Source organism: Equus przewalskii, chromosome X, assembly GCF_037783145.1.
Source record: "Equus przewalskii isolate Varuska chromosome X, EquPr2, whole genome shotgun sequence".
NCBI classification, from domain to species: Eukaryota; Metazoa; Chordata; class Mammalia; order Perissodactyla; family Equidae; genus Equus; species Equus przewalskii.
In genome coordinates this window covers 19937020-19961122 of record NC_091863.1, presented here as the reverse complement: position 1 = coordinate 19961122, position 24103 = coordinate 19937020, and the positions used below count along the sequence as shown (strand labels likewise).

Here is a 24103-nt window from a genome sequence, read left to right as displayed (position 1 = left end):
ATATCAATATTTTTTTTTCCTTTTTCTCCCCAAAGCCCCCCGGTACATAGTTGTATATTCTTAATTGTGGGTCCTTCTAGTTGTGGCATGTGGGACGCTGCCTCAGCGTGGTTTGATGAGCAGCGCCATGTCCGCACCCAGGATTCGAACCAACAAAACACTGGACTGCCTGCAGCGGAGCGCGCAAACTTAACCACTCGGCCACGGGGCCAGCCCCTCAATATATGTTTTTGAAGAGCAGCATTGTTTTTAATGAGTTTTAGTTCGGAAGACAACACAAGTCACTAGCTATCGACTCAATGTTAATACAGTTTTAAATAATGGCTTTTTCGTCCTCCATAAAGTCAAGTTACAGAAGTGTATCAGATGGACAAGATGAGACAGTTGAATCTATTTTTGAAAAATCACCCTGAAAGCTAGTAGTACTCTTCACCCCTCGCCCAACCTATTTATCAATTCAAATTTCTTGATCCAAGAGATTTTGTGGGAGAATTTGTCTTTTGAGACTTTTAGCATGCAAGGGTCATTTTTCTTGATTTTGTTGCTGATCTCATTGAACTTTCCGTCACTGGATGAATAAGGAAGCCAGCATGGTTCTTTATGAGTTCTTCTGAGGAACTTTGACTGTAACGGTTTTCATTTCAGTATATGCCTGCAGACCATACTCTCCCGGGTCCCCACCATTCCCAGACATCTTGTAGCCACCAAACGGTGGCCGGGCCCCAGATACATCATAGCAGTTGACCCACAAAGTGCCAGCCTGGAGGGCTTGGGACAGAGAATTGGCCTTGTCCAAGTCTTTTGTGAAGACAGCTGCAGCCAGCCTGTGCTTGGAATTGTTGGCTCTCTCAACAACTTCTTTTATGGTCTTGAACTTCAGGATCTGCATCACTAGCCCAAAGATCTCCTTTGTGATGGTCATGTCATCTTGCACATCTCCTAACACAGTGGGCTGGATGAAGTAGCCACGGTCAGCAGCCGCCCCTCCACCACACAGCAGCTTTGTCCCCTCCTCTTTCCAAGATTCAGTACAGTCAAGGACGTTCTTAAACTGAGTTTCATCCATCTGTGGCCCTTGCTTGGTCTAGCTGTCAAAGGAGTTCCCAACTACATGAGAACTGGCAGGGGTGATGCCCAGCTCCATGCACATGGCATAAACACCCTCCTGCACAAAGGTCTGCGAGCCCACACAGTAGCACTGGCCCTGGTTGAAGAACAGGGCAAAGTGGGCTCCAGGCCCAGTCCACATCAGCATCTGACATGATAATGTTGGGGTTCTTTCTCCCCAGTTCCAGGGTCACTCTCTTGAGATTACTTCTCCCCGCAGCAACCTGGATTAAGTGGCCAACCTCCTTAATCAAGTTGGCCATATGGAGGGCAGAGTGGAGTCTGCTCAGCCATCTTCATTATAACCACGTTTCCAGTTGCCAAGGCTGGGCCCAGTTTCCATGTTTGCATCAAGAGAGGCAAGTTCCATGGAATAATCTGCCCACACACTCCCAAAGGTTCATGGTTGGTACAGCTGAAGTCTCCATGGACGGGAATGGTTTTCCCACGGTATTTATTGGACCAGCCGGCACAATAACAGAGACATTTGAGGACCATAGGTATTCAATCCACCAAGTAGGAGTTGATGTAGGGCTTGCCATTATCCAGGGTCCAAGGCTGCCAGGTAGGTCCAGTCCTGAATCAGATCAGCCAGGCAGTTCAGCAGCCGGCCCCTGTTGGACATATTCATGTGGCGTGAGGACGAGCCCAGCTGGAAGGTGGCTCAAGCAGCCTTCACTGCCCTGTCCATGTCTTCTTCGTCCCCTTCAGCTACCTGACAGATGACTTCCCCAGTGGACGGATTGACACTGGGGAATGTTTTCTTGATGACAGCATCATGCCATTCATTGTTTATGAAGATCTTGTTGTAGAAGACCTCAGGCTGCTCACTGGGAGCCGGCAGGGCCTGGGTGGCGGCGGTAAGCAGGAGGCAGCAGCCCAGGTGGGGCCCAAGGCCAGTGGTGGTGAGTGCAGCATCTCAACACACTGCGGTGGGTGCGGGCATATGGGTGGTGTGTCAATAGACAGATAGATAGACAGACAGACAGACAGATAGATTTTGTGTGTGTGTGAGGAAGATTGGCCCTGAGCTAACATCTGTTGCCAATCCTCCTCTTTTTGCTTGAGGAAGATTGTCACTGAGCTAACAGCTGTGCCAATCGTCCTCTGTTTTATGTGGGATGCTGCCACAGCATGGCTTGATGAGCGGTACCAAGTCCACGCCTGGGATCTGAAACTGTGAACCTGTGCCGCCAAAGAGGAGCCCACAAACTTAACCACTACGCCACCAGGCCAGCCCCCAATAGATATTTTTTGAAGTAGACAAGCTGATTCTAAAGTGTACATGGAAAAATGAAGCAAGAATAACCAGGAAAACTCTAAAAAAGAAGAATGAAGAGGAATTGGCACTACAAGATATCTTGGTAGCTATCAAAAAACTGTAGGATCTATATTCCACACTGTATAGCCCGATAAACTCCAAGTGTATCAAGTGTTTAATAAGCTTTAAACCATTAAAGTGCTAGAAGAACATGTAACAGAATGGTTTTATAACCTTGGCTTGATAAAAGCCTTTCCAACTACAACTTAAAGTCCTAAAGCCTAAAAGAAAAAAGTCGATGAAATAAAAATTAACTAATTTTTTCATGGAAAAAAGTGCATAAACAAAGTCAAAAGACAAATAATGTTAGGGAATTTATTTGACTCATGCCACTAAGTGCTAATCTCCATTTTATGTTTAAAAAAAAAGACTTATGGAACTCCAAATGGAAAAGATTAATATCCCAATAGGAAAATGGGCAAAAGACATGTCTAGTTACAGCTGAAAACACATGACCCTTAAACGTGATAATAAGTTCAATCTCACTCATAAGATGCAAAAATTTGACAACAGACACGGTCTGTTGGCAAGGCTGTATGAAGGTAATTTACACATGGCTGGTTAGAGCACAAAAATGGTAAAACTCCTAGGAAAAATGATTTAGCAATATCTATCAAAATTACAAATAAATTTGCCCTCTAGCTGAGCAATCCCACTTACAAGAATTCATTTATAGGTATACCTGCACACAGAAGAAAGAACATGTGTACAAGGTTATTTTCTTGTAACGCTGTTTGTAATACCAAAAGTCTGGAAACAATCCAAGTGTCCAATAAGAGGATGCTGATTCAATAAACTGTAGCAGATTCACACAATAAATGACTATGTAGTCAGGAAGCTCTCTGTGTACTTATTCAGAAAGATTCCCAGGGTATACTATTAATGAGAAAAGGAAGATGCAGCACGTGCAAATAGTACACTACCTTCTGTGTAAGAAAGAGAAAAGAAAATCTATTTGCAGCAGCATAAATACTGGCAGAACAAATAAGAAACCAAAATAAGTGGTCATTCATAGGGGCAACGGTGGGGATCAGGGAGGACAAGGATGGGGTGGGAACAGGGATCCTGAATGTATACCTTTTTATATTGTTCTGAATTTTGAACCATGGGAATATACAGAAATTTAAATGCAAAATTAAATAAACAATACTTATGAACTTTTTTAATGTTGTGAAAGATTCCTTTGGCTTTATTCTGTTTCATCTTTAATTAGCTTACAAAAGACAATTTTAACACTTTCTTTTTACTTAATTACCAAAAACTGTCTTAAGTTCCCATAAGAAACCAGACTTCAGGGGCTCCCTTAGCACAGTGAATTTCCAGCTCTTTTGCCTTTTCTGCAAGCTGACCCCAAACCGTCTACCCACCTTCAACTCCCAAAATGTACCATTCATTTCAGCCAGTATACCAGCTATTAATACGTGTGAGAGTCTCACAGCAGTGGAAAATAAAAGGGGTTACAAGTTATGAAGAGGAGACACAGCCAAGTGCAGATGGGAAAGAAGTGTCTAGAAGGAGAGCTCTCCTTGGGTGAGCCTGTATTAGGACAGAGCAGGTCCAGGTTCGTGTACATTTGTGACTTGGGCCCACAGACTCTTCAACAACATTAACCACCGGGACAAATTAAGCCTACATCTTCTGTATTGGTCTTGGTCTCAGTTCTTCCACTTAGAAAAGATCTTAAAGCTAAGAGCCTGTAGATAGTCTCTATGAACTCCATTACTTCAGTTAGTGGCATATTGCATTACTGGTCTTAAACTTCACTCCTCCCTGTATCTATACACCTTGGCCAAGTTACTTAACAGTTCGTCCCACTAGAGGCACAGTGAATTTCCTCATGTCATTAATGTTGGCCTTGGCCATAAGGCTTGGTTTAGCCAATGGAATGTGGATAGAAATGACTGCATCTGTTAAGACTTTTAGATATTAAAAGATATTGTGTATTTGCGCTCACCTTTCTGGTACTTCTGCCATATACATAAGAACATGCCCCAGTTAACCCACTGGTGTAAGAAAGAGGAGAGACATCTAGAAACCTGAACTAACTTGCAGTCTGAGTCAAGCCCAGCCAAGCCAAGCCTTGAGTAACAGCCCCTCAGCTAATATACAGATGTGTGAACAATAGTAAATTGTTGTTTTAAGCCACTGAGTTTTGAGGTAATTTGTTGTGCAGCATAATTGGGTGAAAACCCTATAAATTGTCTGAGAGTGCCGGAAGGTAAGAGGACAGCACAAAAAGACAGGGCAGGGTCCCCCTCTGCTGTGCACAGGGTGGCTAGGAGCTGGAGCCGACTCAATGGCACTAACAACAAAAATCACTGTGGCAATAGCTTACTGATATGTCTGATCAATCTGGTTCTAGAAATAGATATAAAAATGTGGTTTCATCACATTTGTACACTTATTCCATATAAAAAATAACTTTACCCACCTATTTTCTGATACCTTGATTTCTTTTTTAAAACAACAAAGTGTTTTATTTCACAATTAAAAATAAATGTCTCGGGGCTGGCCCCGTGGCTGAGTGGTTAAGTTCGCGCGCTCCGCTGCAGACGGCCCAGTGTTTCGTTGGTTCGAATCCTGGGCGCGGACATGGCACTGCTCATCAGACCACGTTGAGGCAGCGTCCCACATGCCACAACTAGAAGGACCCACAACGAAATATACAACTATGTACCGGGGGGCTTTGGGGAGAAAAAGGAGAAAAATAAAATCTTTAAAAAAAAAATTAAAATTAAAAAAATAAATAAATAAATAAATAAATGTCTCAAAATACATGTTATAAATAAAAAGTTATCTGGAGGTAACTGTTATGGGCTGAATTGTGTCCCCCCAAAATTCATATGTTGAAGTCCTAACCCCTAGTATCCCAGTACCTCTGAATGTGACTGTATTTGGAGACAGGACCTTTAAAGAGGTAATTAAGTTGAAACAAGATCATTAGGGTGGGCCCTAAACCAATATGACTCATGTCCTTATAAGAAGAGGAGATTTAAGAAATATTCACAGAAGAAAGAGCATGTGAAGACACAGGGACAAGATCGCCATCTACAAGCCAAGGAGAAAGGCCTCAGAAGAAACCAATCCTATTGACATCTTGACCTCAGACTTCTAGCCACCAGGACTGTGAGAAAACAAATTTCTGTTGTTTAATCCACCCAGTCTGTGGTGTTTGTTATGGCAGCCCTAGCAAACTCATAACGATTTTGGTACTGAGAAGTGGGGTGCTGCTGTAACAAATATCTAAAAATGTAGAAGTGGCTTTGGAACTGGATAATGGGTAGACAATGCCTTAAACTTCAAATTTCTACTGGAAAGTACGCTGAGTAAAAATCTGAGGTGCCAGTAACATCCCTCCTGTGGCACCGGGGAATTGAGATCTCTGTTCCCACCATGCCTATCTTTCCTCAAGCTCAAACTCCTGAGCATGACTCAGCCTTGGAGGCTAGAGGTGGAGAATGGGGAACTCTCCCAACATTGGTCAATCAATAGGGCAGAGCATAGGGAAGGGTACCAGTGCCAGCTATCTGAGGGGAATGTTTGAAGAACTTGACCTCCCTCCTAGGGTTACCATATAAAATATAGGACATTCAGTTAAATTTAAATTTCAGATAAACAACTACTATTTAAATACAAGTACATCTTAAATATTGCATGCAATATTCTTATACTAAAAAAGTATTTGTTGTTTATCTGCAATTCAAATATAATTCAACATACTGTATTTTTATTTATTAAATCCAGACTAATCTCCTTCCCTTTCATTCTTGCCTAGGATTGACGCTGTAATTAGAAACAGAGATGAGGGCCAGCCCAGTGGCACAGTGGTTAAGTTTGCGCACTCCTCTTCAGCAGCCCAGGGTTTGCAGATTCAGATCCCAGGTGCAGACCTACACAAAGCTCATCAGGCCATGCTGTGGTGGCACCCCATATAGAAAATAGAGGAAGATTGGCACAGATGTTAGCTCAGCGCCAATTTTCCTCAAGCAAAAAAGAGGAGAATTGCAACAGACATTAGCTCAGGGCCAATCTTCCTCACCAAAAAAAAGAAGAGGAAGAAACAGTGATGGAATGGTCTCAGGCAGCCACCAGTCAAGAAAGTGGGGCAGAAGAGAAGGGATGTACCTAAACATACATTTCTCATCAACAGATGAATGGATAAACAAAATCTAGTATGTATATATATACACAATGGAATTTTATTCAGCCTTAAAAAGGAATGAAATTCTGACAACATGGATGAACCTTGAAGACATTATGCTAAGTGAAATCACACAAGGACAACTATTGTATGGTTCCACTTATATGAAGTACCTAGAATAGGCAAATTCATAGAGACAGAAAGTAGAATAGAAGTTACCAGGGGCTGGAGGGAGGAGGAAATGGGAAGTTGTTGGGTAATGGGTTCAGAGTTTCTGTTTGGGAGGATAAAAAGTTATAGAAGTGGATAGTGGGGACGGTTGTACAACACTATAAATGTACTTAATGCCACTGGTTTGCACACTTAAGTTTAAAACGGTAAATTTTATGTTATGTACATTTTACCACAATTTTTAAAAATGGAAAGAGAATCCCCAAGGCTCCCTACCACTGGCTGGAGCGATTTTCCCCAAGCCATTCAGCCATTTGTCAGTAATGGATAAACATCAATTGAGGGCTACTGCATTATTTTTTAATGATTTGCATTAGGTATATATGACTGGATCATAAGCTCCTTGTTGTTACAAAGTCATGCTTCTTTATATCTTCCTCAGTGTAATATACATAGATACTGCAAATTACTTATTAAAATAATTAATGCCTGTGGCCATATGTTTCTTTTTGGTCAGAACAAATCAGTTTATGTTAGGAGGTTTCCGTATATTGAATATTTTTACTAATGACTCATCATGACTTGTGAGTGGCTATTCTGGACCAAGTTTGACTATTCAAACAAATTTTAAGACATTACGTTAAACTGGTTTCGTGAAGTCCATTTCACGCACAAAATCCCAAACCCTTGTTACCCTGCTTGCTGCTATCACACTGGTAGTTTACTGAGCAATAAAGAATTTATACGGCAAATACCTGAGAGATCAATGTTTACGAGAACCTAACAAGGACTTTGAACCTGGAAATTAATACCTACAACATTCTTGAAAACATTGATCATTTCAGTGTTCAAGTAATAATTCCTCACTCCTCTGTGAACCTGAGATCAGATGAAGGTACCAATGAAATAAGTTTATTATATTTTGTCTTAAATCTGTTAACAGTTATCCTCTAACACAATCACTATAAATATAACTTACAAGAAGGATTTATCAAACTGCACTGACAAGTGGAGAAACACTGGGTGAACTGTCAGAAGATTGCTTAAGCACTAAATGAGGACCTACTCACTTATTTCTCAGTTTCCACGTGCAGAAAAAGGATACAAAAGTATCTCCTTCACCGACCTCACAAGGTTGTTTTGAGAGTCAGATGAGACAGTAACCTTAAACACACCTTCGAAACCTCTAAAGTAAAATATGACATCATGTTGACATTATGAATTTCAGGAGTGAAACTGGGCTTATCCCAGCTACAGACAAGGAGTTGAACTGTCAGCAAAACTTTTGCATTAAAAACTCCAACATTATGTCTAATCCTTAGGAAATTGAATTCATATTTCAGAAAATACATTAGATTCCAGGGCAATAATTAATAGGATGGTAAATGGGATTACATGTCTGGACCAATTCCCAGGGCTTATTCAAAAAATTCACTGAAGTAACCTACATTTGGTTTGAGAGTGTTTGAAGAGTGTTCAACGTATTCAGCAGATAAGAGGTACATCATTTTCTAGAGATGAAGTAAAACTCTCATTAAAAAAAATGTGTGAGGGGCCAGTCCTGTGGCTGAGTGGTTAAGTTTGCACGCTCCGCTTCGGCAGCCCAGGGTTTCACCGGTTCAGATCCTGGGCGCAGACATGGCACTGCTCATCAAGCCATGCTGAGGCAGCGTCTCACATAGCACAACCAACGGCATTCACAACTAGAACATACAACTATGTACGGGGGGGGTGGGGGGGGGGCTTTGGGGAAAAGAATAAAGGAAAAAAAAGAAGACTGGCAACAGTTGTTAGCTCAGGTGACAATCTTTAAAAAAAAAAATGTCTGAAATAATGAAGTCATCAAATAAGTTATCAACAAGCTTGTAAAAAGCATAGTATCCCTAGTACAGATGCCTAATATCTAATGAGATCCTTCTCATTGGTAGAATCCAGATACCATGATAAAGGTTCTGTTCATTAGAAGTCTGAATGTTCCAGTTGGAAATAATTTCTGCTAACTGAGCCAAAAATCTTAACTGGTTCCTAACATAATTGTATCACTTTGGCCTCATCAACATTATCTCCTAGCCAACTAAACTGAGATTCTCTCTCCTTCTCCAAAGACCTTCAAGAGCATAAGCAAGAGGCTCTCCTTTTTTGAGAGTATGACATAAAGATGCAAGAACAGAGGCAGAAGGAAACAGCCTATAGAATAACAGTTTCAACTTTGAAAAGAAAATTACAAAGCTCTTGGACTTGTTCAATTTCTAGGGGAAAAAAAGATATCCCCAGACTCTACTAAGGAAGCAGAGAACATGGTCTAAGGGATTTGGAAATTATATTTGTTTACCTTGAAAGATAAATAAAGAGGACTGAAATACTTCAGCGTCGGATGTTCTTAGCGATTCTCCAATTTGGTTATAAAATTAAATTAATTTCCTTCAAGATTCTCAGGGTCAAAAGATTTACTCTTAAGAAGCTTTCTACTTGAAATTGTTATTGTTGAGAACAGATTTAAAATGCATTAGGTATATTCGGAAAACTAAACGGAAAAATAACAACACTAATTGGGCTGACCCTCATGCCTCCAGAAAGTTAAGATATATGTTTGACAGGTAATTAAATGCAATATTCTAAAATGGGACTGAAATCAACAGAGAAACTCTTCAGAATACCAATGGCAGAGGAGCTTATGTTTCTCTTACCTTCTTTCAATTCCCACAGAATGTTTTCCACTAAAATGGATATTTGAGCCACTGTCAAAGTGAAGAGCCTCTCTTCGAGAAGAATGCATATTTTGTATGGTTAGAGAGGCAATTTGATGTTGGAAAAAAACATGAATTTTAATATTTGGTAGACATGGGTCCAAATTCTGGTTTTGTCACTTACCAGCTCATGATGCTAAGTTAGTTAATCTCTTCAAGCCTCAATATTTTTCCTCTATAAAATGTGGACAATAATATACAAGACTGTTAGGAGAACAGGAAATTTTACAAATATTTATACAGCCCGTTAGAGTGCTAGAGCATAGTATATTCATAATAAAAGTTTGCTGAGCTGCACATCTAGTAATAAAGTCAATCTCTGAGAGAGAACATCATCATTGCAAAGATAATAGCTATTATTTTCCTGAAAAGGATGTAGTTAACTTCTATTGGGACTATGCTTAGTGCTAACAGCTTTCAAACACAGATTTCACCTTGCTCTTAGCACTCACACCCAACCACAAGCAGATTTAATCCACATCCGTCTTCTCTTTAAAAAGGGTTATAATGGTATCAAACATTGAAGGTTTTGATTGGATAACTCAAAGGATTTCCCACCTGCTGTGATTCTGATTGGCTGAGTGGAAACAATAAAATGGCTACATGTGGGTTGACCTACAAAACTCATTTTCCAACAACAACGACAAAAAAAGGGCATTTAAAAAAAAGAATATCATCTCCAAATGGGAGAAGAGAGTTGTTTTTTCAATCAGATTATTCATTTTCATCCTATTGTATTTCTTTAGGGCCACTAGAAGTAAGATTTGCAAATAAAATGAAAAAGGGATGCCCATGTTACATTTAAGGGCTTGGAGAATGCTAATGAGATTTTTTAACCCTAAAAAAAACCCTCATAGAAATAAAAATATATTAAAAGAAAATCCACAAAAGATAACCAAGATAAATGCAGAAAAAAATCAAAGACTGAGTACGTATAATAGTCCAATGAATCAGTCTGCTTGGGTGTAACAATAAAATATATATATATGGCCTATTTGTGGTGATTTCCTTCAGTTTGAGCATGGACAAATTTTCTCTCCACTAAGAATGGGTTCTTTTATTCTCAGTTTCATTCAAGTAATAGTGGACTCAACTTTTCCTTAATATTGTGGGATACCATGCTGTGGAAATGGCTTCAAATAATGAGCACTGGGGGGGTGACTGAAATGCTGCTCATGTTTACACTGGCACACCGGCACAAACAAAAGCCCCAGCACACCGGCAGCACTCTGTTCATCTGCTGATTTTCTCCAATATGGTTCCTGCTGAGACACAATAACAAGGGAAAATAACAAAAAGTCAGCTAAAAGATCTGTTATGGGGATGGGGAAGAATGTCTTTTTAAAATAAGACTATAATATGCTCATATAGTGCTGAAATTCACCCACACTGGTCAAAATAATTCATGAAGATGGAGTTTCAAGTCTATTCAAAATATTACCACAGGGAGCTCTACTAGTGCATGTCAAATAATAGAGTCCAAGGGTGTTAGCCAGTCTAAAGGAGATGTTTATTATCTATGCCACCCCTTCTCCCCACCCTTCTTACCCACCACTCAACTCAAGGGTATTGTCAGAAGCAGCCAATAGCAGGTCATGTGATCAGAAATGGGCACAGTTCATAATGGATATGTAGTACATACACGAAGAGAGTAATTTTACAACTTGTGAGCTTCACCACTATGCCCCCCATTTTAATGAAACAATAGCAATTTTTAATTTACGAGATTTTCTATCAGAAGACTGAAATCAATACCATATATCTAATTGGCCTTCCTATCTCAAGGAACATTAATTTTGTATGAGCATTTATCAGAGATTAAATTCCTTAAACTTTAGGAGAAGGGAAGAGAATAACTTAATCTGAGATTCCCTTAATTAGTTATAATGTTCTATATTTCTATTAAAAATCTTACATCAGAGCCTCAAAATCAGTTACCATAATGGAAGGTATAGTAGATACTGCAGTGATTTGTTCTGGTATCTTAGAATGAATCAACAGCATTTCTGCATACCACAGTGCTGGTAGGTACATCACAAAAAGAAATCTAGGCATAGGGAAACAGCTGGCCTCAACCTCCAAATTGTTAGGAAATGGAATAAAAGCGAAAGCAACACAAAAAGCCATATAATGAATTTAATGACACTCAAATAGCTTGGACTCTGCTGGATGCCACTGGCCTCCCTCTAAACATCCTATTGATGCTACTCACAATACCAGTAACATCATTTTTACTGACAATTTTCAATTTACCATGACTCTTTGGACCAATTCTACCACTCAATGACTGCAATTGAAGAGTTGGAACAAAGGTAAGTTAATGGCTCAAAATAATTTTTAAAATTTTATTTAAGGTCTTCTTCCTCTACCACCATGACTCTCCTCTCTCCCCTCCCCAATTCCTATCCTCCTTTCTACACTGTGTATTGCGGAAGAAAGGTTAAAGAGAATGGAAAAATTGGGAGGAAGAGAGAAATTCAGTAATGGTTTGTGGCCCCTAAGGCCAAATACCAGAACCTGTGATATCATTCCACCAAAGACATGAAGATTGGGAAAGACTCAAAAATAAATTTGTCAGTGAGGCCACACTGTGAAAGAGCCTTGGGGCCGGCCCAGTGGCGCAGTGGTTAAGTGCGCACATTCCACTTTGGGCTGCCCGGGGTTCGCCGGATCCCGGGTGCGGACATGGCACCAATTGGCGAGACATGCTGTGGTAGGTGTCCCACATATAAAGTAGAGGAAGATGGGCATGGATGTTAGCTCAGGGCCAGGCTTCCTCAGCAAAAAGAAGAGGATTGGCTGCAGATGTTAGCTCAGGGCTGGTCTTCCTCAAAAAAAAAAAGAAAGAAAGAAAGAGTCTTGACCTTAGATGACAGAATTTGAATTCAAACACTCCTAGATGAAAAAGCAATGAGATCTAAAGGAAATGGAGTTTAGGAAGGATTATGGTGAGTGGATTAATCAGAAGTCTTTCCAGTTTCTATTGACAGAAATCTAATACAACATGGCAAAAAGAAAAGGGATTTTTTAATTATGTAATTAAGAGGTCCGGGGATATTCCAGCTTCAGGAATGGCTTGAACCAGGGGCTCAAACAATGTCTTCAGGATTCCATCACTCTCTGTCTCTCCATTCTTCAGCTCTATTTTTCTCAGTAGGTTCTTTCCTGTCTTTCATTCCAACAGCTCAATTGTCCCAGCAGAAGAAAGAGAGCTTCTTTACCTTCTCAATATTTCCAATAAGAACACCCAGGTTTGAGTTCCACTGATCAGGACAAGTTCATATACCCAAATCCTCTAGTGAAAGGAAGTATAGTGAGGAGAGGCATACTGGCTCAACCCAAACTTCATGGTCTGAGAGTTTTCCAAAGAAAAATTGAAGTGCCATTACTCCAACAGAGAGGAATGGACACAGGGCAGAACAAAGCAAAAGATAATCAGCACAGTAGGGCTAGATGCTTGAGAAAATGTTATCTAGATATGTACAATTAGGTTAAGATAAAAGAAACTGCTAATTGTCCCCCAATATCCATTTTCTTTTTCTTTCTTTTGGTAACAGATTCCCCAAGTTTTATTTGGTACACCACCACCCTTACAGCTAGGTGTAGCTGTTTGACTAAGTTTAGGCTGATGGGATGTGAGAGAAAGTCAAGTGCAACTTTCAGATCATCTGAGAGATAAAGATGTTTCCAGGAACAACTTCTTTCTCCCTTCTCGATGTCTGAAAAGTAGCCACAACTACAGCTGCCAACTTGGACCAAACTCTAAAAGCCACATATTGAACAGGTCAAAGTTGACCCAGTAGCCTGCGTCACTGAGTGGCCTGGTAGAGCAGAAATGTCTGCCCGACCTAAACTACCCTTTGGACTTTCACCTCAGACAGAAATAAGCACCTTAAGCATCTGTCTTACATGTCTTATTCAAGCCACTATTTGGAGTCTTTTTGTTTAACCTGTACGCTGATTAATATATTAAAAGACTCACTATGGCCAAGTTCTAGAGAAAAATGGCCAAAAGTATTTTAAAATAATGGACCCATAAGGGTTTGTGAGTACATTTTATTACATATATGTAGCATTTTATGTAACCACAATACTAGGATATATAATAAGAGAATATTCCTTAATCTTTATAACATTGGATCTTATATAAGTAAAAGGTAACTTTTACTTGTGAGTGGTAGAATTAGACATTAACTTTACTCTCTTCTTCATGCTTGTCTTCATTTTGTAAATTTTCTAAAATTAACATTATATGTTTGAAGTAAAATAGAGGTTATTCTCAGTCTTATAAAAAGGAAGGAAATGGCTTTTCCAAGGGAATTCTGTTCAGGAAATTAAGATATATTTGCTGCTCAGTGAGAAATGACGTAGCAGTGGTCAAGAGCCAAATACATAATCTCAGATACTGCGGGAGATTGCAAAAGTGGCCACAACTTCTTTCCATTTCTGTATCAATGCCTTTTTGCAATATAACTTTGCACCTCCCTCCATCAAGAGGTGGAATCTATTCCTCCACTCCTTGAAAGCTGAGCTTGGCCATGTGACTTGCTTTGGTCAATGAGACGTTAGCAAATGTGATGGAAGTTGAGGCTTGAAAAGTACTTGCACACTGAAGCTTGCTCTTTCTTGCTGCTCTTGGGAACCCTGAAAACACCACACGTGACCAAGCCTAGCCTAGCCTAGCCTGCTGGATGATGACATGTGCCCAAGTTATCCCTGTTACCCCAGATGACATCGACCCAACCACCAAATGCGAATGAGGCCACCCTAGACCATACAGTCCTGGCAATGCTGGCCCAAACCAGAAGAGCAACCCAGATGATCCACAAAACTGTGAGAAATAATCACATCTGTTTAAAGCCACTAAAGTTTTGTGGCTGATTGTTATGCACCCTGTTAAATAAAGGCTATCCTCTAGCTTACTCATTTGAAGGGTTAAGTACATGATGTACAGGTTTTATTGGTAAAAGTGATGAATTTACCAGTGAATCCATATCATTACAGTAGCCCCCCCTTATCTGCAGGGGATATGTTCCAGGACCCCCAGTGGATGCCTGAAAACATGGATGCAAACCTTCTATATACTATGTTTTTTCCTATACACACGTACCCATGATAAAGTTTAATTTAAAAATTAGGCGCAGTAAGAGATTAACAACAATTAATAAAATAGAACAATTATAACAACATAATGCAATAAACGTTACCATAGGGGCCGGCCCCGTGGCCAAGTGGTTAAGTTTGCGAGCTCCACTTCAGCGGCCCAGGGTTTCGCCGGTTCGGATCCTGGGCGCAGACATGGCACCGCTCATCAGGCCATGCTGAGGCAGCATCCCACATGCCACAACTGGAAGGACCCACAACCAAAAAAATATACAACTATGTATATTTTTGGCAGCCTCTGGGGGAGAAAAAGGAAAAAATAAAATCTTTAAAAAAAAAAGTTACCATAGATCTTAGCAACCTCAGCATACGATTTTTTTTCCTTTCCTTTAGTCAAGAACTTTCACCATTTCACTTAAAGGGGGCACTTCACTGCTTCTCTTTGGCATACCCAAATTGCCAGTATCACTACTTTTGTGATTTAGGGCCTTTATTAACTAAAATGAGAGTTACTTGAACACAAGCACTGTGATACCATGACAGTTGATCTGATAACTGAGACAGATATTAAGTGACTAATGGGCAGGTATCAGTAGGATACACAGCGAGGATATACTGAACAAAGGGATGATTCTCATCCTGAATGGGTAGGAGTGGGATGGCTCAAGATTTCATCATGCTACTCAGAAGAGCGCACAATTTAAAACTCATGAATTGTTTGTTTCTGGAACTTTTCATATAATATTTTCAGACCATCACTGACCACAGGTAACTGAAACCACAGAAAGCGAAACTGCAGATCAGCGAGGACTGCTGTATTTGAGTTTATTCAGCCTAAATAATAGGAATTAGAAATTGAAAGCAACGCATAAAAGCAGTAATGAATAATGAAGGCGTTCTTAAAGTTACAAGGTTCAAATAACATTATGCAATGTTTTTCACTTATAAAATTCTCAGGAGAAATGTAATGGTCAAGAGAATGATAGATGTTTCGAAGTGGAAAGGAATTTACATTTCCTAAGATTCATGCCCTTCTCTTCACAGTTGAGGAAACTGAGACTTAGAAAGGTGAATTGGTTTCCTATGTTTTATACAATTTATGTCAACTCCAAAAAATAGCTTCTTTGCATTGTGAAGGCTTCCTGATTCTAACCCCAAATCCCAAGGCAATTTCACAACCTCAGAGGCAATGGGTTTAGGAATTTTGAATCAGAACACTGCCTGACACTTAGTAAGAGTTCACATATGAAAATCACAACAAGCAGCTTATGGATGTAACAAAGTCACAGCTAGTCCAAAGAGTGCTCTAAACATTGGCTCGGTTCCAAAATAGTACCCTTGTGCTCTTCCTCCAAAACGCAGGCCCCAAAATCTAGGGTAGACAAAATTCTGAAAGCCGAGGATAGAGATATTCTTACTGGCAATTAGCGATAATGAGAACTTTGTTAAAGCCTTAGATTTCTTTTCTGTCACACACTCCCCATGAAAACTTTACCATGGACTGAATGTTTGTATCCTCCCCAAACTCGTATGTCGAAACCTAATCCCCAATGTGATGATGTTAGGAGGTGGGGCCTTTGGAAAGTGATTATGTCATGAGGGCAGAGCCCTCATGAATGGGATTAGTGCCCTTATATAGACCCCAGAGAGCTTCCTCACCCCTCCTACCACGTAATGACACAGCAAGAAGATGGCCACCTACACACCCAAAAGCAAGCTCTTACCAGACACTGAATCTGCTGGCACCTTGATCTTGGACTTGCAAGCCTCCAGAACTGTGAAAAATAAATACTTGTCATTTAAGCGACCCAGTCTATGGTGTTCTTATTATAGCAGTCCGAACTAAGACAAATGTGCACAGCTGCAATGAAAATCCTCTAGAATTGTGCACTCAACTTATTACCAGAAACTAACCACCTCAAAACTCAGAGGCTTAAAACAACAATTTATTATTTTTCCCAATTCTGCAGGTTGCCTAGGCAGTTCTTCTGTGACCTCTCCTGGACTCATGCACGTGGCTGTATTTGGCTGGAAGATCAGCTGGGGACTGGGCTCAGCTGGGACGGATAGCATAGCTGAGCCCCTCTCTCCACATGGCCCTTCATCCAGGACATCTTCATGGAATGGTGATCCCAATGCAGTGCTCAAAGAGAACAAAGGCTCCAGAACTTGCTTATCACAATCTAAAGGTCAAAGCAAGTTACATGGTCAACGCAGACACAAGGGGTGCAGCAACAGACTCCACATTTTGTTGGGACGAACTGCAAAACATCGTAGCTATGCTTTTCAACCTACCCCAACACTCTGATCCAGGCTCAGGTATCTACTTTTCTGCCATTTACAACTAATGAAAAATGACACTGCTGAAATGAAAATTCCCTAGAATTGCGTACCTAAATCTTTTAGCTGCACCAAACTCAAATTTTTCTACAGAGAGACTGTGGTACTTCCCTAATTGTGATTGTCAAATACATTAATAACCTTCCTGAACAAGAAACTGCATTAGGAATCATACTGAACAGTTATCACCATAAGTCATTTCCAAGATGTTTATAAACAGCATCACCAATACACAATGCCACAAAAGGAAGTGCTAGTTTTTTCTATCAAATGGATTTAAGATTTGAATGTTAAAAGTATACCAATAGGAAATATGGAAATATGGGTGAAACTTTTTCTAATAATCTTTAGGTAAAGATCTTTTTAAGCATGACCTACAGGCAGAAACCATAAATGAAAAGATTGATGGCTTTGAATATATAAAAATTTAAGACCCCTGTATGACAAATAAATATATACATTAAACAAATAGTAAAAATAAGAGTTCTTATAGTGTTTACTAAGCACCAAGTACTATTCTAAGTATTTTGCTTATTTTAATCCATTGATCCTTACAACAGTCCTATGAGGTAGATACTATTATTTTCCCCATTTTCAGGTGAGCAAACTAAGGCACCGGATAATAATATAAGATATCAAGGTAGTAAGTAGCAGGGCTAGTATTTGAACCCAAGCAGTATTGGCTCCAGGGTCTAAATTCTAAATCACTACACTCTACAGAAAACCTGGAAAATATGAGCAAAATAAATACGGCATAAGCTTAATGTCATTGATATATTAAGAACTCTTGCAAATAAAAAAGAAACAGAAAAATACACCATTTTCTAGGGACAAGGGCTATGATTCCTCCATAAACGGAATACTATTTAGGTTTTTAAAACAATGATACATAATTCCATTTGCTGACATGGAGGTTTTTTTATATCTTTATAATGTTATACTTTAGTTTTTGTATAACTCTTCATGTATTTCATTTATCACTTCTACAGTCATAAAAAAGCCAATCACCTCATTTCTAGTTTAGAGCAGTGAAACTCTTTCCAAGCCCTAAAATGACTCCCTTTAGAAAAACCTACAAGCAAGACTTTTCTCTTCCCCATCTCAGTGGACACCTATACAATTGATTTTGCTAGAAACATGAGGAGAACACTTACTGTTACACAGTAAGGGCTACTTGATACTCAGAACTACCCAGGGTGATTGCCCCATGGCCTCTAACACTACAGCCCCCACCTGATCAGCTTTCTAATCATTAGTCATCTGAGAGCTGAAAATAATGATAGATGACAAATCACAGCTCCCCAGAGCTCATCAGCCAATTCAGTTCAGGGGATAAAAACCAGCCCAGTAATATATACTTCCCAATGGGTTTGAGGAGAGAGAAGGAGAGCCCAGGAAAACTTGCTTCCTAAGTGCAGGCAATTAACAGTCACTGCTTTTCGGGCCTTCTTAAGCAAAAATGTCACATGCTCAGAGCCAGGGACAGTCAGAAGCTGCAGAATGTCCTCGCCTGCTGACTGATGAAAATAACTGACACTGGGGTGCCAGCTGAAAAATCAATTATTCACATCTTCTAGGCAGCTGCCCCCTACACAGCCAGCAGTGGCAGGTCGCAGGAAGGGGAGATTGTTGTGTTTTGTTGTAACATGCATTATCCATTTCTCTGGCCTTGGCGCTCCACAACAGCAAAATCAATAGGCTACTCCAAACTGAGAAACAGACAAGTTGGGCACCAACTGCATTCCAAGCACCTGGAAACCTCCTAACAACTTCATCACAGACAAATGACAAGAGGGAAGGCTCCTCATCTCACCATCATCATTTTCCATATTCTGTGTCTTTCTTATTTCCCACAGTAATAAGAAGGAGAACCCAAAGTTTCATGTCTTCCTCATGATTGGGTCACCTTTGCTAGAAGCTGGAAAGAGAGATTTATTTTCAAAAGCTCCTCAGCTGTTTTTCATCTTTCTCATCACTTGCCTTATGTCTTGTGGCCCAGAAAGTCCCCTTAGATGTGTGGATTTGTCTTTTCAAAGAGCAGAACCTAATAAGGTTAAGAAGTTCAGAAAACTCATTTCAGCATTTGCCAAGCATCATGAATTAAAGAAAATATAGAGCTTGTTTTGTCAAATCACTTAGGTTTAAAATATATTTTAAGAAGATATTTATTTATATGGTTCTAATGTCTGCTGCTCTTTTATAAACAAAAATTACAGAATTGTGAGGATGCAAAATAGTACAGACAATTTGGGAAATAGTTTGGCAGTTTCTTATAAAGTTAGGTATACACTTACCATATGACCCAGCAATTCCACTCCTAGATAAAATGAAAATTTATGTTCACACAAAAACCTGTGCGTGACTGTTTATAGCAGCCATATTCAGAATATCCAAAAACTGGAAGCAATCAAAATTTCCCTCCACTGGGAGATGTGGAATGGCTAAATACACTATGGTACATAAATAGAATGGAATAGTGGTCAGTAATAAAATGGAACAAACTACCAAGATGTGCAAAAACATGGATGAATCTCATAAGTATTAGCTAAGTGAAAGAAGCCAGATTCAAAAGCTCATATTGTATAATTCCATTTATAGTTACATTCTGGATAAGGCCAAACTATAAGGACAGAAAATAGATCAGTGGTTGACAGGGGCTGCGGGTGTGGAGAGGGTCTAACTACAAATGGGCAGCTGGGTGGAATTCTTTAGAGTGATGGAACTGTTTCATACCTTGATTGTGATGAAGCTTATATGACTGCGTGTCTTTGTCAAAACTCCCAGAGCTGAGTCAAAACTCACACCACAAGAGTAAATTTTACTCTATGTAAATTGTACCTTAAATTTTAAAAATTGAAAAACATTTAGGTAGGAAAAAGAACTCAAGGAATTCTTCCACAGTGGTAAACCCAGTTGTCTCTCATCCCAATACATTTTCCTACTGTTTCACCATCCTTGCTTATGCCACATTCTCTCCTATTACATCTGGGCTAGAGTTGCAGTGCAATTTGCAGCTGGAGGAGACAGGACTCTCCAGAGCATATGCCTCCTTGCAAATCTCTAGGACCATGGACAGAAGCACCAGCCAAGGCCAGTCCGGATAAAAAATGCATTCATGGCTGCTCAAGTCTCAAAGCCTTTCCTCCAAAAGCTTTCTGAAAGAGTTAGAACAAACAGGTAAGGATGTCACATAGATAGAGCACTAGACACAAAAATCAGGAGTCCCAGGTGGATTTTTACCAAATCTGCCACTAATTCACAATGCGATCTTAAACAAGTACTTCACATTTATAGCTGTCAAGGTCTCACAGGATAAAAGTCAGCTCAGGTAGCTCAAGAGACTTCGAAAGAGTTGGGAAGGTGAAGGGAATCAATAAGGAGTGTTGAAACACCCAGACATTAGCAATACTGGGAAGCTGTTTCCACCCTCAGTCCTGCAGATGCAGGAGGAAGAGGTGACGGTGTTACAGGGACCCAGTGAGTGTGAGAGTGAAGGAGAGACTTTCCTGGCAAGAGCTGTGGTCATGAAAGAATGACCCAAAGCCAAAATCACAGCCCAAAACTTGAAAACACCATTTCTCTCCTCCTCTCTCCAATTTCCTATTGGTGTCTCCCATTGGCTAAACCAAACAGGCCAGCTGGAAAGGAAGCTTAGGTGATGCAGACTTGGTGGTCAGCCTCCGGGACTCAGGTAAGGGCAGAGAGGGACAGAGAATGGATCCTAGAAGGAGTGGAACGGAGAGAGCAAACTAAGAATAACAAGGACCACATTATTTACTAAAGTCATATAGTTTGATGACTTCTAAAATCCTTGATGCATATATAGTCTATGAATCCACCCGACAGTCAACTTTTGAAGCCCTCCTCCATGTTCCCTAGGAACCACACTTTCACATGGAATAATTCATATTTCCTCACAAACGCAATTACTTTCAGTCATTGAACTAAAACCTGTTTTTCATCCAGCTAAACTGAATTTTGCCCAGTGGTGGATGGTCAATATCCTTAGTCAAGCAGAACCTCTTTAGAAAAATTCTCAGTTGCCTATCAAAACTTCGAGCAAGATGCTTGAAAGGAATAAGTATATGACTAAATCCTTACTTTTTCAGTTAAATATCCTAGAGATTTGCTCTAGAAAAGGGTGCAGCCATCTGGTAGGGCTTCCTTCCTCACTCTACCATCTCAGGATATAGAATTATGAGTATAGATATGAATATAATATAGACATGAAACAGAAAGAGTCTGATATCATCCTTCGATTTTTTTAATTTATTTTTTACCCTGTATGTAATGTATGTGTGTCCTGACTCCATAACTCTACAAGGGGCTATAAGACTATATTTTTTATTTATATTTATATAAAGTTCCAGAACTAAAACACAAACTACATAGAAAACCATGCCACTGGAAGATAAACACAGCCTATTTTCACTCCTATAGAGCACTGCTTAGGACTTACAAGTTATGAGACCTTCTTTACTTTGATTTTTTTTTCACAATCCCCCAAGCGATGGTCTTCATTCTTCCCTTAAACTCAGAAAACTTTTTTAAAATCTCTGTGTATGTTTCTAGCTGCAATGGAAGTAAAAACAATTCTGCCACATGAGAAAGGAAACTATAAGTGGGGGCAAGCCAAGCATGGCCTTAAGCAGTGTATCCTCTGTGGTGCTCATAAGCCCACAAACTATATTCAGCAAGATGTCCTTGTTGCCATCCAACAAATCATAAGCCCTGCAGCTTCTCCACTGAACTCTCAATGGTGCGTGTGTCCAAGGTGCTTCTTGAGAGGACGGAAGTGGTACTGAGGTGATTCGGTCTCTGTCAAAACCCTAATGCTCTTCATCTATCAGGCGTTGAGTTGTTAGACTGATGCCTAAGTGTAACAATGCATTAAGCAGGTCATTTGGGGCTCCCAAATTGAAGGGAAGGGGCTAAACAGCATGTGGATTCCTGATACCCTTCCACTTTAGGGTCTTATTCCAATTTAAAGACTGTCAGAATCTATTCCCAGGAAGTACAGTCAAACAACCAGTGGCTGGGTTTGAGCCACACTGATTTTCTGAGCTCTTTCGTATAAGGTGACTGGCTACCTGGCTGATTTGCCTCGCGGTGTGAAGGCAGAGGCCCTTTGGCAGTATTCAGGGCTGAAATGAGCAGATTCTCAATATCACACAAGAGTAACTGCAGCTCTGACCCACTTCCAAGACCTGAGGCAAAAGTGCAAAGTAGACTCTACTCGGAAGCCTTTCCTTCTTTCTTCCTGAATTGCCTTTCCTTCCAGCTCTGTTCCTCATCCTACCCTCTTAAAAAGCCATCCTTTTTCCTCTGTTTCCCATCCTGCCCTCATAATGATCTATGGCTCTAAGAAGCTCCAAGCTGCAGGACATCCATCAATGGTTATCCTTCCCCCAGAGTCCCTCATTCCAAAATCATTTCTTCCTCCCCAACGCCCCATAAGATACGGATGATGGAAAAACTCAATATTCTCTAGAAATATCTGAATTTTGAGGTGGAAATTGTTAAACCAAAATAATGTTGCACTCAAAGAAAATAACTAGGAAACGAGTTTCTCCATTTTCACTTCACTTTGGCTGTCTAAGCTGTCCAGAGTGAAGACAGTGGAGGGGGCAGGGAACTCTCCATCATTTCAGACTTCCTTTCCAAAAGGAAGAAATAACTTCCCATCTGGCCTCCTCCAGGAGGAAGGAAGGAAGGAAAGAACACCTCTCCCACCTTCTGGAAGCCATCATCCACTTTATGATACCCCATTTCTACCTTATAAATAAGGTTTGAACGGGGTCATTAAATCTACTTTAACAATTTATATTAAAATATCCTTTTTGGAAATGAGTTTATCAAATGTTTGTCACAGATCCCTAACCTCCAAATTTATGCCACTAATTACATAATTTTAAATTACTGTTTTTTAATTAACCTCTCTAACTTTGGGGATCTTATCTTTTCCTTGTAATTATCCTAGCTTTCAGTTTTACTCCATGTGATCTATCTTAATACTTTTTTGGAAGTAAATAGGCTATAAGTAAACATCAATAAAATATATTTTAAAGACCTGTGTAGATGACAAATATAATTGTTCTGATTCTAGCCACCAGCACTGAGTTAAGTGCTCCTGTAAGGGTAAGATATTAACCTCTATGCTGGAAGAGGATCCATGGCTGAAAAAGCTAATGTATAAATAAGATGTTAGCAACTTAAGCCGTAGAATTGGACTCGCCAGCTTTTACAACTCACACATATTAAGCAGAACTACCTTTGGAAAGCTTCTTTCCCAGACTAAACTGTCAACTCTCTTCCTTGAAAGATGTCTCCATCTAAAATGGTACCTCAACTTCCCAAATGACTCCACCCCACTCCTACGGGCAGTATCAGAATGCAGCAAGACCATCGTGGATCATTTCTTGTTGTGTTGGTGTTTTTTGAAAGAGGGAGCAAGACTGGCAAACAGCAACTGAAAAATCCATTAAATAAATCTATCAACAAAATGCAGAATAAGCTTGAAAAATAATGAGACCATTGCTGAATGAGGCAGATGGCTTGGCAACCCTAAAAGACTAACATCAAACAAACATTCATTTGACTCTTCATCTAGCTTCACTAAATTAGTATGTGAATTCAAACATTTGTCTTTCGACATTTCTTTCCCGGTGATGGGAACTATGCGAGTAAGGACCACTAGCAAGAGGAGGAGGAAATGCTAGCCAAAGAAAATGGCACTTGTAAGTCATGCTGACACTAAGCCTTATGGGGGTATAATAGAAACTATTGGAGATCTTCCATCTATACCTCAAAGGCCTAAGGACATATTTGAGATCGCCTCTCGTGTGTAATTATCCATAATTATTGCCCCAAGTTTTTCAAACTTTGCCACCACTTTCTTTGTGCATTGCAGTAGAATCCTTGCCATGCTATTCGTGAATTGAGCTTCAATGATATACGTACTCACAAACAGGAATGATAGACTTTTACTTTCTGTGAAAGTTCATAGAGGGTTGGGATTAAGGGGAGAAAATATCTTGCTAATCTCATACATAAAATGAGGGATACAGTCTTATCAAAAAAACACAGCCCTCAAAGAGTTTACCATTTAGGAATATCAGACCTTGGTCACCAAACCATGCAAAGATGATATTGAAGGGGTGTGTGTGTGTGTGT

At 39.9% G+C, this 24103-nt stretch overlaps 1 pseudogene; it reads right to left on the bottom strand.

Moving 5' to 3' along the window:
- Positions 1-480: 480 nt before the first annotated feature.
- Positions 481-23336, bottom strand: LOC103567323 (aldehyde dehydrogenase, mitochondrial-like; annotated as a pseudogene).
- Positions 23337-24103: the final 767 nt, after the last annotated feature.